Genomic DNA, 15,000 nt, shown 5'->3' on the forward strand with positions numbered 1-15,000 from the left:
CGTAATACAATTAATACTGATAATACCATTAAAATTGGTTAATTTCTTAATGGTTGGTGAAGTTTTAAGCAAAGGGAGGGGTCTAAATATTTATGCATTTTGAGCATTGGCATTCATTTTGCAAGTACCTTATATTCACATATAATATTTTGGCAAATTATTAGTGTTTACTTTTAATTTCTAATGTTTATCGATGGTTACAAATTCAATCCTCATAATTAAGCTTGTCTTTATACAGAATCATTTAGTTTGAACATTTCTGTAAGGTAATAAAATGAACATTATCCCTGCCGTTGCGTATTTTTATTACCAACTAATACGAAACTATTATGAAACGTCATGACACTTGTACCAACAGCATTTTAGCTGTCTTCTAAATATAACGCCTAATAGTAGGCGCAACGCGATAAAATAAATTATACAGTTGACGGAGAAGATCTGAAATGGAACACGTACATCAAATCTGTTGCCAGGGATGCTGGGAAAATGGTGGGATCCTTTTACCGCTCCAGAAGATATTTCACTACTGATGCAATTCTCTATCTATATAAAAGCCAAGTGCGTCCAAGGATCGAGTACTGCTGCCACATCTGGGTAGGAGCTGCTATAAAACAGTCTATCCTGCCTTGACAGAGTACAAAATATACTTCCTGGTTTAGTAAGGGATGCCCTTTTCTCTTCCCTGCAACCTCTCTCCCACAAAAGAGCCGTTGACAGCCTGTCTTTGTTTTATCGTTATTTTCATGGCAGGTGCTCGTCTGAGCTCTAATCTCCCGTCCCCCCTCGCCAATCTTTCACGAGAAACACCCGTCTGACTGAAACTCCTGTCAATAATTTTCTCCACTCTTTATCTGTGCCTAAATCCAAACGTAGATCCCATGAGCAAAGCTTCTTTCTTAGAACTGCACGCCAGTGGAACTCTCTGCCGCTTGCCTGTTTCCCAACTGACTATAACTTGAACGTCTTCAAGTCCAACATAAACAAACTTCTGACAAACTGCCCCCTTAAGTAAGACACTCTATCAAAACCCCCAATACTAATGATTACTACAACAATATCTCACTGATTACTGTACAGGCAATAACCCTTATCTCTGAGTGACCTTCGGGTGCTTGATAAGTGGTGACCCCCCATGTAAAAAAAAAGATTCTAATGCACTTTTATTTTACACAAGTAGGAACACACAAACACATATTCATACATATGTAAATGTATGCATAGGCACGCACGTATATATATATATATATATATATATATATATATATATATATATATATATATATATATATATGGGGGTGTATGCATGTATATATGTAATAAAAATATGATGTAAATCTTATTTAAATTTTACTTATAACTGTCTATTTATAATATAAACAACTAATATATTTGATAATCAGAATAATTGAGTGATTTTTACTAATATTTACTTAATTGTATTAAAATATTTAAGATAGCATAGAAATGTTTTATGCATATTTTCAAATATCTCTTATTCAATGAAAGTGTTGAATATTTTCTTTCTTCTGAAGGTTTATAGGTTAAGAATTTTCTTCATTATAATTACTAGTTCAGATTTTATATTATGTATATATTTTGCTATTACCTTATCTGTTTACTTGCCGAATTGGTTCGTTGTGTTGATTATTATTTTAGAATTAGTTGTAGTGTTATTTAATATTTATAATGGAGAATTTCTACAATCAGCATTTCCAAGTATAAGTTTTTACTGCCATAACCGAGCCTGGATTCTAATAGTCAAACACCCACAATATATATTTATTTGATGTTATTTTCCTGTCATTAAAGTGTAGATTTATATTACTAAGACGGAAAGTTTTCCTGTATTAACCTTCTATTTTTCAGAACGTTGATTAAATGGTGTTTAGTTTTCATCGCAGATGCAACAAAACTGATTCACTCGTTTACAACTTAAACGGGTCGTTATATTTATGTTAGTCACAAAAGAAAATGTCTGTTATTAGGTTAGTGCAAAAATAATGTGTGTTTTTACTTGAATTTGAAGGTCTAAAAACGACATAGTTTGCACCAATATTACACGTGACATATTTAGTAGAACACACATCTAAACATGTTCGTAATGTTTACATATGCATAGTGTATTGTCTCTTGATTTTTTTTATGTAGTTCAGCAGTGCATACTTTTCTTTTAATAATGCGACAGCCTTGGATGTGTATGTCATTTTTTTTTTTGCAAATTCATTATCCAACTATATGTATTTGCTCTGCAAATCGCGAATAACTTTAGCGGAACAAGTTTGGGAAATGCCAGTTTAGTCATAAAATGAGGGGTTGTGTAAAAGAATGTACAATCGATAAATACAAGTGCTGTAACGGGCGAGATCCCTCGAGTATGCGAAAGGTTGTCACTCTTTATTTTTAATTAAAGTTGCTTAATACAACATGTCGAAGTTACAGTACTAGGAGGGCTATGTTTTAATAGCATCTGAGATGAAGTAAGTTAGGCTACAGTTCAGACTCAAAAGGAAACAAGCGAAAATATCGGAAACCGGTTCGTCAATCACTTGAATGCAATTGTAAATCCGACTTCAAAGTGCTGCTCCTGTTTTCTAGTAAAGAGTAATATATCGCGAATATACAGTAAAAAAGCTGAATGTATGTTGACACAAGTGTTTTCCATTACTACATCGTATAGGAGTTGGTATTTGCTGTAATCGTTTTACATTTGAACTGACTGTAATTTTCAAGTGACTTGTAATGAGTTCTCTCTCTCTCTCTCTCTCTCTCTCTCTATATATATATATATATATATATATATATATATATATATATGTATATATAATTTAAAATTCATATTTTCCAGACGTAAAATAACCAATAAAGTTTTAACATGGTCAATACGAGAGTGTTCAATACCAAAGTAGGGCAAAATGTAATAATTATTTGTTCTTAGGTAAAAACGTATATGCAATTTCACTCTCATGATCATGTTTTGGTCAGCTTGTTACTAATAATTAGGTACTGCTTAATGGAGTGCAGCTCATGCCAAAACTAAGGCTGAATTGTAAATACTTCAGGTAGTCACCATAATAGAGTATTGGTATTAAGAGGGTCTCTGATATCTTAATAAACATGGGAATAAGAAATAAAATCTAAATGTATGTGGAGGAGAGAAAACAGGTTCGTAGGTTTAACTTTTTTATTGATTTTTCTTTTTATACATGGAGATAAACACTTATCATGGCGCGGATTCACTCGGAGATAAGGGTTATTGTGTGTACAGAAATAGCTGGGATATCATCGTAGTAATAGTTAGTATTGGAGATTTTATAAAATGTCTTACTTAACGGGACAACTCATCAGGATTTTTTATGTTGTAGTATGTGTAACCCAGCAAACGGTAGAGAATTCCACAGATGTGCACTTCTAAGAAATAAACTTTGTTCATGGAATGTACGTTTTGATTTAGGCCCAGAGAACGAGTGGGGAAAATTACTGACAGTGGTTTCAGCTAGACGGTGTTTTATTGTGAAAGATTGGCGAAGGAGGACCAGTAATCAGTGCTCGGCCGAGGACTTGTCATGGAAATAACGATAAACCAAAGACAGGCTGTCAAAAACTCTTCTGCATGAGAAAGATCACAGAGAAGGGAAAAAGGCAGTCCTCACTAAGCAACGAAGTCTATTTTGTACGCTGCCAAGGCAGAATAGGCTGTTTTTAACAGTTTCAGCACAGATGTGGCAGCAGTACTCAATCTTTGGCCGTACTGGGGTTTTCTACAGATTGAGCATTGCATCAGTAGTGAGATATCTTCTGGAGCGGTAGAAGGATCCCACAATTTTCTCAGCGACCCAGGCACCAGATTTGACATGCGTGTTCCATTTCAGATCAGGAGTAAAGGTCAAGCTCAGAAAGTTGTCAACACATGGATCCTCTCTAGACGAGAGCGATCCATTTCAATTGATGCCAGATGGCGTTGATGATGTAATAAAACGTGCTTGTTTTAAGATGCATGAAAATTGACCAGCCACCCCTTCCCTCAGTGTACCACGCGCGCAAGATCAGAGGAGTGTGAAGCAGATAAAATTTTGTCATTTACTGCCTTTGATGTGTTGCTATAGATTGTTGTGTCATCAGCATAGATCTCAACGAATGATTAAATTATGAGTTTGGGAGATTATTGATAGAGATCAGGAAGAGAGTTGGGCCCAGGCTGCACCGCTAACGGGCTCCAGCATTATTACTCTGGGCCTCTGATTTCTGCCCATCAACACTACTCTTATGAGCCTATCAGAGGTAAATGACTTAATAATTGAGAAAACATTTCCAGTTATACCGTAGCTCGAAATCTTGCGAAGTAGGCCCTTATGTCATACGTTATCGAAGGTCTTTGATATGTCTAGAGCAATTGCCCTAGAAAGGAAGCCTTTGTCGAAAGATTCACTAATCATATGAGATATAACCCTTAGCACATCTGCATTAGATCTAGCACAAAAGAAACCATATTGAATGTCACTAAGGAGGGTAGTACTACTGAGGTGGTTAACTTCTTCTTTATTTAATAATGATTTTAGCAACTTACTCATGACACAAAGGGGACTTATTGGTCTGTACTGAGATGGAGATGACTTATCACCTAAACTCTTAAATAGTGGGCATACTGACGAGTTTTTCCAGGGTGTTAGAAAGCACTCCTCCTTACGGCAAGACTTAAACAGTTTTGTACGTATAGGGGCAAGTTCTGACCAATGCTTTTTCAGCACAATAATTACAATACCGTCGTGAATCACGTTTTTTATTAGCTTGGCGACCTCGCGCACAGGTATATACATTTGTATAGTGTGTTGTCTGTTATAGGAGGAAATACGGGGAGTTGATGCCCTTCCTCGCAAAGGATAGATTTTGCTAAAAAGGTCTTGGTAAATATTTTGGTATTTTATGATGTTGACGAGATGACCTCGTGGCCATTGATAATGGCTGGGATAGAACTCACGCTTCTGTTCAGGATCCTGTTTGCTATTTGTCAAATCTTGGGGGAACAAAGCCGCTACTTTGGATTTAACAGACTGAACATATTGCTCTCTTGCATTTTTATTACACTTTTACAGTAGTTGCTGGCAGTCCTGAATGCAGCTTTAGTCTCAGTACATATATAAGGTTGGTAGCTATGGAAAAAGTGATATATATACGCAATGGCAGCGGCACATTCTGCAGAGAACCGTGGCTGACTGTTGGGTTTTGTTGGACTTTTTTGGATGGTATGCATCGGCCTATGCCTACAATTAACCATTCGTCCAGGTCTGATACTATACAGGACGCATCCTTTTTAAACATGGAATACAGATATTGATCAGATATGAATTTACGGAAGCTATCTATGTCTGCAAAAATTATCGATATACGGTACGGTTGAGAGGTACGTCTGGAGACTAATTGCATTTCGTTTTTATCTTAACTGATGCAACGGAATATTCGGAGGATCCCAGCGGGAATAGAACACATGAACATAACACAAGGTAAGTTGTGAGAAAAAGGTCTAGAAAGATTGCAAGCTTACGGGTAGTATCGGGCACAAGGGTGAGTGCGTGAAGTATCTGATTGAGGTCATAGGCAATGGCAAAATCATGACAGACCCCCATCATCTGTCTTATTTGAGTTGGTAAGCCATTCCACATTATAGGCATTGAAGTCACCGCAGATGTGGATGATAGCCGAAAGATGAGCAGACAGGATGTTGTCAATTTTCTCAGGTATGCTCTTTAAGATAGTAACCCCACTGTTGCGGGAGCGATAGACGGCAAATATATATTCGGTGATGAAATCAAGTGCAACGCTTATGCATATATGAGATAAATTAAGGTGATCGTAGGAGATGTCTCCATCACACGGAAAACGATTTTAATGTAGGCGCATATTCCATGTCCATGCCGATATTAGGGGTAAGATATAGATGTTAAGTTAGGCTATATATATTTAAAATTATTTTTTGTAGTAATGGTAATGGTGCTGCAGGGATTTGGAAGATAGCATGTCAGGGTTTTTTGGGATCGTGACAAATTCGTGTAAATTCACATTGATTTTATAAACATGAAACCCAGTTTAATTTTAATGTACCCTTTTCACATGGATAATAAAAAATTGTAAAACGGGCATATTTTGGGAGATTTACACAATACGCATAAGGATTTACACGTCTTAGTCGCTTCCTTATTAAGCGGCTGTGATACAAATATATGTAACTTCGGTGATAGGTTTCTACTTTTATATTATATATACTAGCATGCGTGCCCAGCGTATCCCGGGTATTTCGAGGTGTATGCTGAGGAAAAGAAAAAAACGTCATTTTTTTTTAATTTGACCCCTATTATGACCCATATATATATATATATATATATATATATATATATATATATATATATATATATATATATATATATATATAGGTGGCAAATGAAAGTCCGCTCTTGTAATTTTTCAAAAACAGCACATTTTAGCTAAATTGATATTAAACTGTTTCAACAAGCTATATATTCTTTGATCTGGCGTTTATTCCATAACTTTACCTGTCTATATTTGAATTTTAATTGAAATTATCTACTATTTACGTAAATTTTAAAAAATAACTTCAAATTAAAGAGGTAAAAAGAAAGTCCGCACAATGGAAAATTTTCTTTTTAAATGTAACTTTACCAAATTAATGCAAGACAAATAAAACAGAAACACAATGAACTAATACATATTTAGTTACATGGACCTTATGCAATTTGACAGCTTTCAATCTTTTGGGAACTCCTTAAATTGGACTGCAGCAATACTCCAGGAAAGGCATCAAAATTTCTTTACTTTTTGTTCAAAGTTGTTCCAAATTTGAAATGTTATCATTGCATAGCTGTTGTTTGATGTAATGTCCTACGGTTTCGATAGACTGAGGTCTGAAGCTTGCGCAAGCCAAGTCCAAACACAGAATATTATGCACTTTCCTGGGCCTCTTGACACAGCTAGCTTTGTGAATGGGAGCATTGTCCTGCATTAATGTACCTGGTCGAATTAATTCGACCTTGCAAGCGAACTATAGGCTCTAGACCATTAGTAATAATAATGCCCCACTCCAAAACTGAAACTCCACAACTTTGCAGCCTTGAAAAAGGGCACCTAGAATTTAATTCTTCGTCTTTCCTCCGAAGGGCGTACTGCCTACAATCACTGCATCTCCTATTGAACTTTCTTTCGTCGCTAATATGTGCTTTTGACCAATATTAAGATTCATGATCTTCATTGCATACGAGGAAGTCCAAACGACGCTTTCTGTTCTTTACAGAAATCAGTGGCTCGAAGCGTATTCTCACATGTAACATTCCTTTAATCTGTTCTTGACATGTGAAAGAGAGCAATTTTTGCAAGATTGCACTGTTGTCGGATTGGGATGCCGTTCTAAATCTGTTTCTCAGGCTGCGAATCCTGATAGCATTATCTGCCCTGTTACGACTAGAGTTACACGCATCACGAACACCGCCGATGTTTTGGTGTTTCTGCACAGTGTTTCGTACTGTTTTCCTATCACATTTAAATCTGTGGCCGATTTCTCGATTGGATAACCCAGAAAGGTGGCGAGTTATAAGCTCCTGACGATTACTAAGAGAAAGTCGTGGTATATGGACACAATGTTACGTTGTGTAACCTGGAACAACCACAATTACGATTAAAGATTCTTTGCCGCATGTTGGTAGATATTTTTAACTGATTTAGGGGCGATAATTTAAGCTGATTCTAAGCGAATTTGTTGCTGCAGACACTCTTTTTTCCTCCTCAATTTGAGGTTCTTTTTTTAATTGACGTGAACGCTAGAATATTAAAATTAAAAGTTAAATATAAACAAGTAAAATTATAGATGAATTAAAATTCGAATCAAATGAGGTGTAGGCTGTTTAAACAGTTACGTTTAATTTAGTTTAAATTTGCAGTTTTAAATTACGAGTGCGCACTTTATTTTTGACGGCACTTATATATATATATATATATATATATATATATATATATATATATATATATATATATATATATATAAGTGCTGTCAAAAATAAAGTGGTAGTACAAGATTTGATATCTGCGTAAACGGTGTCTTTGTTCTATTTTAAGAAAGGAAAACGTCGTTTGGATTTCAAAATATATGTAACGTTTGAATTTGTACGTGTATAGTTCATCCAGAAAATATCATAAATTGCATTACATATGTTTATATTTTAAAACTGCTATTCCAGGTGAAAAAATCACAGTCTCTCAACAACTCCATACATTCCGTGCCAAAAAAGAAAGTCCGCACTTTTTATTTTTCAAAAACTGAAAATTTAAGCTTAATTGAATATAACTGTTTAACAACCAATACCACATTAAATACTGTTCTCATTTCTGACTCACAACAATATCGTTGCATTCAAATAAATTGAAAACAAGTTTTTGTAGAGCGTCATCTTAAATAATCAAATGGTTACTCATTTTCATAAAAAATATTTTGCTAATCTCTTACCCGGTTGTCAGTGTATATTGATAAAACTTTATACTCTGGTGCCCTAAATTGGTGGCTCTCTTGTGAGAACACTCTATATCCCCCTCTGTCCTATATATATATATATATATATATATATATATATATATATATATATATATATATATATATATACAGAGAGAGAGAGAGAGAGAGAGAGAGAGAGAAAGAGAGATATATAAGCAAATAGACAAAGACACATACATATATACACAAATAAACAGAGACAGTGTACGAAAATTTATGCGTTGCTTGTAAGCTATACTGATACTACCCTTCGTTATTTGCGCAGTCATTCATTTTTTTAAAATTAATTTCCAATATTTATCTTAATGCCTTTTACTATTAGATATCACCATGGTTTATTCACGTTACAAACATTTTTTTTAAAAACATCAAAACGGAAGAAAACATAGATACAATATTAAATTACTTAACAACAACACGCCTATTGTATAAATGTAAATAAATAATAACAGAGAATTTTCTAAAATTAAATGTCTAAACATCGCATCAAAAATAGATATTTTCCAAAGACGTTATGAATATAATTTCAGATGAAAAGCTTCAAAACGAAGATAAAAATATCTGAAAACAATTACACAATATCATCTGACACATAAAAACACGGAAAAATGTTCGCATGATTAGCTATCAAATAATAAAATAAGTATAAAAACGGAATGCACGCCTGTAGAACTCTATTACGTTTTCATGATCAACGCTGACTACAGTATGGATGTTCACAACCCCAATATGAACAATTTCTTGATACACTGTCTTCTTAAGTAATGCAATTTACGAAATTTACACTAGTATATATTACTACGTTATTGGAACTTATAATCGAGTGGCATACAAGCTTGGAAAAGTGGTGACTCCTCTGTAAAAATAAATTTTATAAACGCACGTATTTTATGGATACAACCAATACCAAACATTAAAAAAATCACTGATAACCGCAAAATGATGACTAGAATTAAGCAATTCTCCGCCAGCATAAATGCAGCACACCATCCAAATACCAGAGCAAAATACATATATTGTTTAACTTATATACTTATTGTATATTCCATTTCCGTCTCGCAGATACATAGTATCCCGACTCGTATCCTGCGTAAGTCAGTACGATTGATAGCTAGACATATGTAGAATGACATTTTCCGATGATTATGTGAAACGTTCCGATAACTTAGATGGGAATGCTTATAACGGTGTGGTAGTAGTAGAAACCTAAATGGCGACTTAACGTTGAGGATACATTTCTTGAAACGATAAGGTACTTCGAAAAGCATACCAGAGAGATATCCGATATTCCATCAGAGATGTTCCATCGAGAAATATCGGTTCTCTTCTTGTGGAACACCGTAAAATGAGGCTATAAAATCGATGAAACAATCAATTAAAGAAGATATGCTTATATGGATGATTTATCGTAAAATACATTCACCCTAATGTCTCACCGCTACTTGCACATATGATATGCTCAAAGGCAGCATGCATTTTGTAGAGTTAACTGAAATGATTCCACTACCAATAGAAAAGAGTAATTCGTGGCTAGACATAATTTTAATCGTTAAATGGCTACAGTCTGCATATTGTATTTTGCGGAAATTAGAAACTCAGAATTTGTAGAAAAGGTATAATACTGTAGAAACTAATGTGCAATTAAGAATGTATATCAAATCACCATCAGGTTTACAAGGAAACCGAGAATGCCAACGTGTTTGTCATACTTATCTCATCCAAATTCTCTTTAGATTCAACGAAACACTATCTCCTAAATGCCAATTTTCATACAGAAACAATACTTGACGATCTTAAAACTTCATGTTCGTGATATACGTAATCAACGGTCATCACAAAAGCGTGTCGATATAATCCTGTTTCTGCAACACTAGCGGTGGCGGCGGTGATTGCCTGGTGGTTGTGGCGTCAGTTACGGCAATGGGGGCGGTGGCAGCGTTACGGCTGTGACGGTGATGGTGGTTGTATCAGGGATGGAGGTTAGAGTTTGAGTTTAAACTGTGATTGCGGTGGTGGCGCTGGTGTTGGCAGTTACAGTGGAGATAGAGGCATTAATGATGGGGTCGTTATTGTCATTGATAGCTGTTGATGTGGTGCTAGTGATGGCAGTGATTAATGGAAGTAGTAATGGTGGTGGTAGTGGCTGTAAAAATGGAGATTGAGACGGTCGTGATGGCAGCGGCAGCGTAAGCGACGGTTGTGGCGGGGAGGACAGTGATGGTGTGTATGTAATGGTGCTGGCAGTTGGAGAAAAGATAGAAGCGGTTGTGATAGAGGTGGTGGAGGCGGCATTTTTCTTACAGTTTTTCAGAATCACTTTTTCAGAGCCTTTTTGTAAGTAATAAGAAGTGACTGTTCCAGGGACTGTTTATAATCTTCAAATGCTGTAAGACTGAATATAATAGTTGTAAAAATAGTGCCCCTATAAATCACGTCTGATTAATTGAAAGAAAAATGTTTAGTAAACATTTGTCTTTCAATTAATCAGACGTGATTTTTACGGACACTATTTTAATACTATATTTTTCATAATATATAAAATTTGTAGAAAAACAAATCATTTTTATTAGGGTGTTGATAACCAGCAACACATTTTTTTTTATTTTTATTAGTCCTATTAAATATTCCACATTCATATAAAGGGATGTCAGAGTGATAACGGTCGAAGCATTTTAGAGTATTAATATAAAACTTAGATTATCTTAGTTAGTTTCCTCCTATTTTTACATATATCAGGTGTTTATAGCTAAGGTATGTAAAAAGTATAGGATTCATAGAGCTGATGGTGAATGGCAGATGCTGTATTATATAAAAGTAACAGTTATAAGAAAGAGTGTTAGTGAAACTGAGGGACGGAAATGTCCTAGTTTTATTACTTAATATATTTTTTGAGAATTTCACATTATTAGAAAAATAAAAATGTGGTTTCAAAACAAATCGTCACATAGCTTAAGAATAGATGCTATATAATCCTGAGATTTTAACTGTGCATGCGTGTGTGTATAGACATAATCACGTATCATTATGTTTCAAAAATACTTAATTTAATAACATATGAGTTTTCATTCCTTATTAGTTCGAAACCTTAAAATACAAATAATAAGGTACTGACAAATATATGCGGTCGTGTAGTTTTCTGTCAGAAAACAAGCGAATGAGCAACTCTTTTCCCCAATAACCTGTTTGGGAAGCAATATCGTGTGTTTCAGCTTCAAGCTATTTAATTTGCAAACCACGTTTAACTGGCTTCAAGTGTTATATATTCGGGATTGTCATAAAGGAGATTTTGTCAAGGAGATTCGTGTACGTGATCGTCTAGTTTCTAATGGTTTTATTTTTGATGTCTTCGTGAGTGTGTGTTTGTGTACATGTATTTCTTAACATACCTTTATTCAAGTGTCGTCGGTTGTTCCTCTGGTTTTCATTGTCTCTTGGAGGGGAGCTGGCCTGTTGGATGAAGAATTCACTCCAAGACGATGAAATGGTTTTATAGTTTTTATTCACCTTCCAAAGGTCGACACAGAATGGAGGTGAACCTTGCTTGTTTGATGATACACGTCAGCGTCCTCCCCAGCCCAGGGGGGGGGACAGCTGAAAAGCCGTCTGTCTTATTCAACACCCAAAACCCAACTGCCAAGAAAGAATCAGCTAACCTCATCACATGACACCACGTCATCCGGTCAGCTGACCCCTCTTTTGCAAACGTGTCCACTGTCCACGTTATTCACCTCTCTCTCTCTCTCTCTCTCTCTCTCCCTCTCCCTCTCTCTTTCTCTATTCTCTAATAGAGACACACAGAGAGAAAATAGAAAGAGTAAGAAAGCCAGAGAGGGGGGGAGAGATGCTCTTTAACATTCCTCCACCCCTTTTTATCAAAATGTATGGCAAGCCATACATTTTTAATAACTAACTAACTAAAAAAAATAATTATGTCCGAAGTACATCTTTATTTTTTCACTTTCCGGACTCACCCCTTTTCCAAGAAAGATCAGGCACCAGTACTCTTCTACAACACTATCAACCCTTCTGCTGCTTCTCAAAAGTCCCTCCTAGACATTAACTTGCTTCCAAGTTAGACAAAGATACAGCTTTGCAGATATACATCTTGTCTAGGCGGTCGCATTGTTGGATATTTTCCACTGACTCTGCTCTTTATTTGGACCACTTGGCCAAACAAATGGAGACTCCATTTTCGATCACTTTTTCGAAATGGGGCCAGCATATCGCAATTACGACCAGAACGTCGGATGCTCCATGTTGGTGGTAGCTTTATCGCATGGGGACTCGAACCCCAGACCCTCAGATTAAAAGTCTGATGCTCTACCGACCCAACCATCCCACTCGCGTTTTCGACTTTCAGCATAGGCCTAAGTCCCAGTTTTTTTTTTCTTTACTGTAATGCCCTGACGTCTTTCTCTGAGTGGTCCTATTACTGGAGCTTTGTTCTATTCAATCTACTACTTCGGGACTTCACAAAGCTCTTCTACTAACTCCCTTGGTTGGTCTAAGTCAAGATACGCCTTCACACTGATTCACTCGGAGCCTGTTTGAGTTCCTGGAACCCGACAAGATACGGAATCATCACTCCCTAACTAATGCGCCATCGATTTCTAACTAAGTAGTTTTCCCTTTGTGATTTTTCCGCATTCCCAGCAAGTCCCAAGATTCCAACCCAGATATCCCTCACACATTCCTCTAAAAAAATAAAAAAATAATAAGGCTCTATCTTGTCCCTTACGTAATCTGCATCTTTCCCTTTCTTCTATCTCCCCGTGATTAGGCTTGGTACCGACTGTCCAGTCGCTCCGTACCCTGAGGAATTATCGCGACCTCGCACGCCAGACTTTTGTTGGACAAGACTTATTGCCGTTGCTTGGGCCTACGTGGCATCTTCCAACTCACTGGAACCACTAGTATTGTTTTAACAGGGTTCTCATTACTCTAAAATAGTATTTCCCCTGCCAAATTTTCTAATTTGTGACAATACCGTGGCTTGTAAAAAAAAATAAAACAACAGAAAAAACTGCTTTCTACAGCCTAATCGCCTTGTAATTCTCATGAAAAAAAATGCAACTACGCGCTAAACGTCCCTAAAATATAACTAAACCAACCAAATCTATTCCAAAATAATTTAATTTAATAATACCAATTAAATTCACCCAGCATGGTTTTTTTTTAATTTTGGTACCTTTAATTCACAATATGGTAACATTTTATTTTCCTAAGTACTTGCATACATATTTCATTCATCTTCTCTTGAGCGATTCGTAACATAATGGCCACGTCAGCCATTGCACCCCCTCTGCCCCTTACACCATGTCAGAGGGCATTTCATTTGCTCCCTGAAGTTGATTACAACTAGATCCGCTCACGCTGGACAGAATACATTCCGTTCACTGCTATGTCAGAAAAAACTTTCTTTTTTTTTTTTCCAAAGTCGGTAAGCGCAACCTGCCTTGAAGACACATAGCTTCACGGAAAACATCGGATTTCCACACATGAAGTACTCAAACTTGCTCCATGTTGATTCTACTCGAAATCAACAGAAATCATGATAAAAAAAAATAAAATTCGAATCATTTCCCGAGAATAATGAAATTAATAACTACCCATGTAATTCAACACCTCTCCAAAATTCTAACATGCTTGCCACAGAAATTAAATTCCATTCACGCCCCACTTTTTTCTTTCATTTCTTCATATAGTTTATTTAACCCTATATTTATCCTCTTTTTTTTTTTCTACCTTACTTATGTGGTCAAAACGTCACTCATGTCGAATAGAACTTTTATTCTACTTTTCGAAAATTGAAATTAATACCGACTGAACCTTTGACTCTTCCGAAACTTTTTTTTTTTTAAATCATTTATTACACTGTTTAAATCTTATTTCTTTCTCCCTATTTTATTATTACTATTTAATTAATTAAAAACACATTTTTTCTTTTATTAATCCTTCTTTCCATAGACCCCACAAGCAAGATTCCACCTCCCCATTCTGCGAAAAAAAAATACATGTCACAGAGTAAGAAAATCCTGCACAATACCATTTTAGAACACATCAATTACATAAAGAAAATAAATGAAAAAAATACAAAAATATCCTATAAGCATTCAGAAAGTCCCATCTTAGCAATAAATAAAATCCAAACAACAAAATTTTGTCCACGTCAGCAAGTAGGTCGGCTGCATAGTGCATCATCTTTTACCATTCCACAGAATTCAAAATTAAAGAAAAACCACAGTCGTTTACAAAAAAATACCTAGACATTTACAATTAAAATACAGTCGTTTCTAAAATAAAATAAAACGACTCACTTATAAAGTCTCAGACAACTCGATGGAACTAAAATTGTCCATGTAAGAAAAAAAAAATTCCCAAGAAATAAAATCGTTCAATTAGTGAAAAAAGGAAAAAAAAATCACATTTCAGAACCTATCCATTGTTTT

Source organism: Euprymna scolopes, chromosome 4 (assembly GCF_053919585.1).
Source record: "Euprymna scolopes isolate OS-2025 chromosome 4, ASM5391958v1, whole genome shotgun sequence".
In the NCBI taxonomy this organism is placed as follows: domain Eukaryota; kingdom Metazoa; phylum Mollusca; class Cephalopoda; order Sepiida; family Sepiolidae; genus Euprymna; species Euprymna scolopes.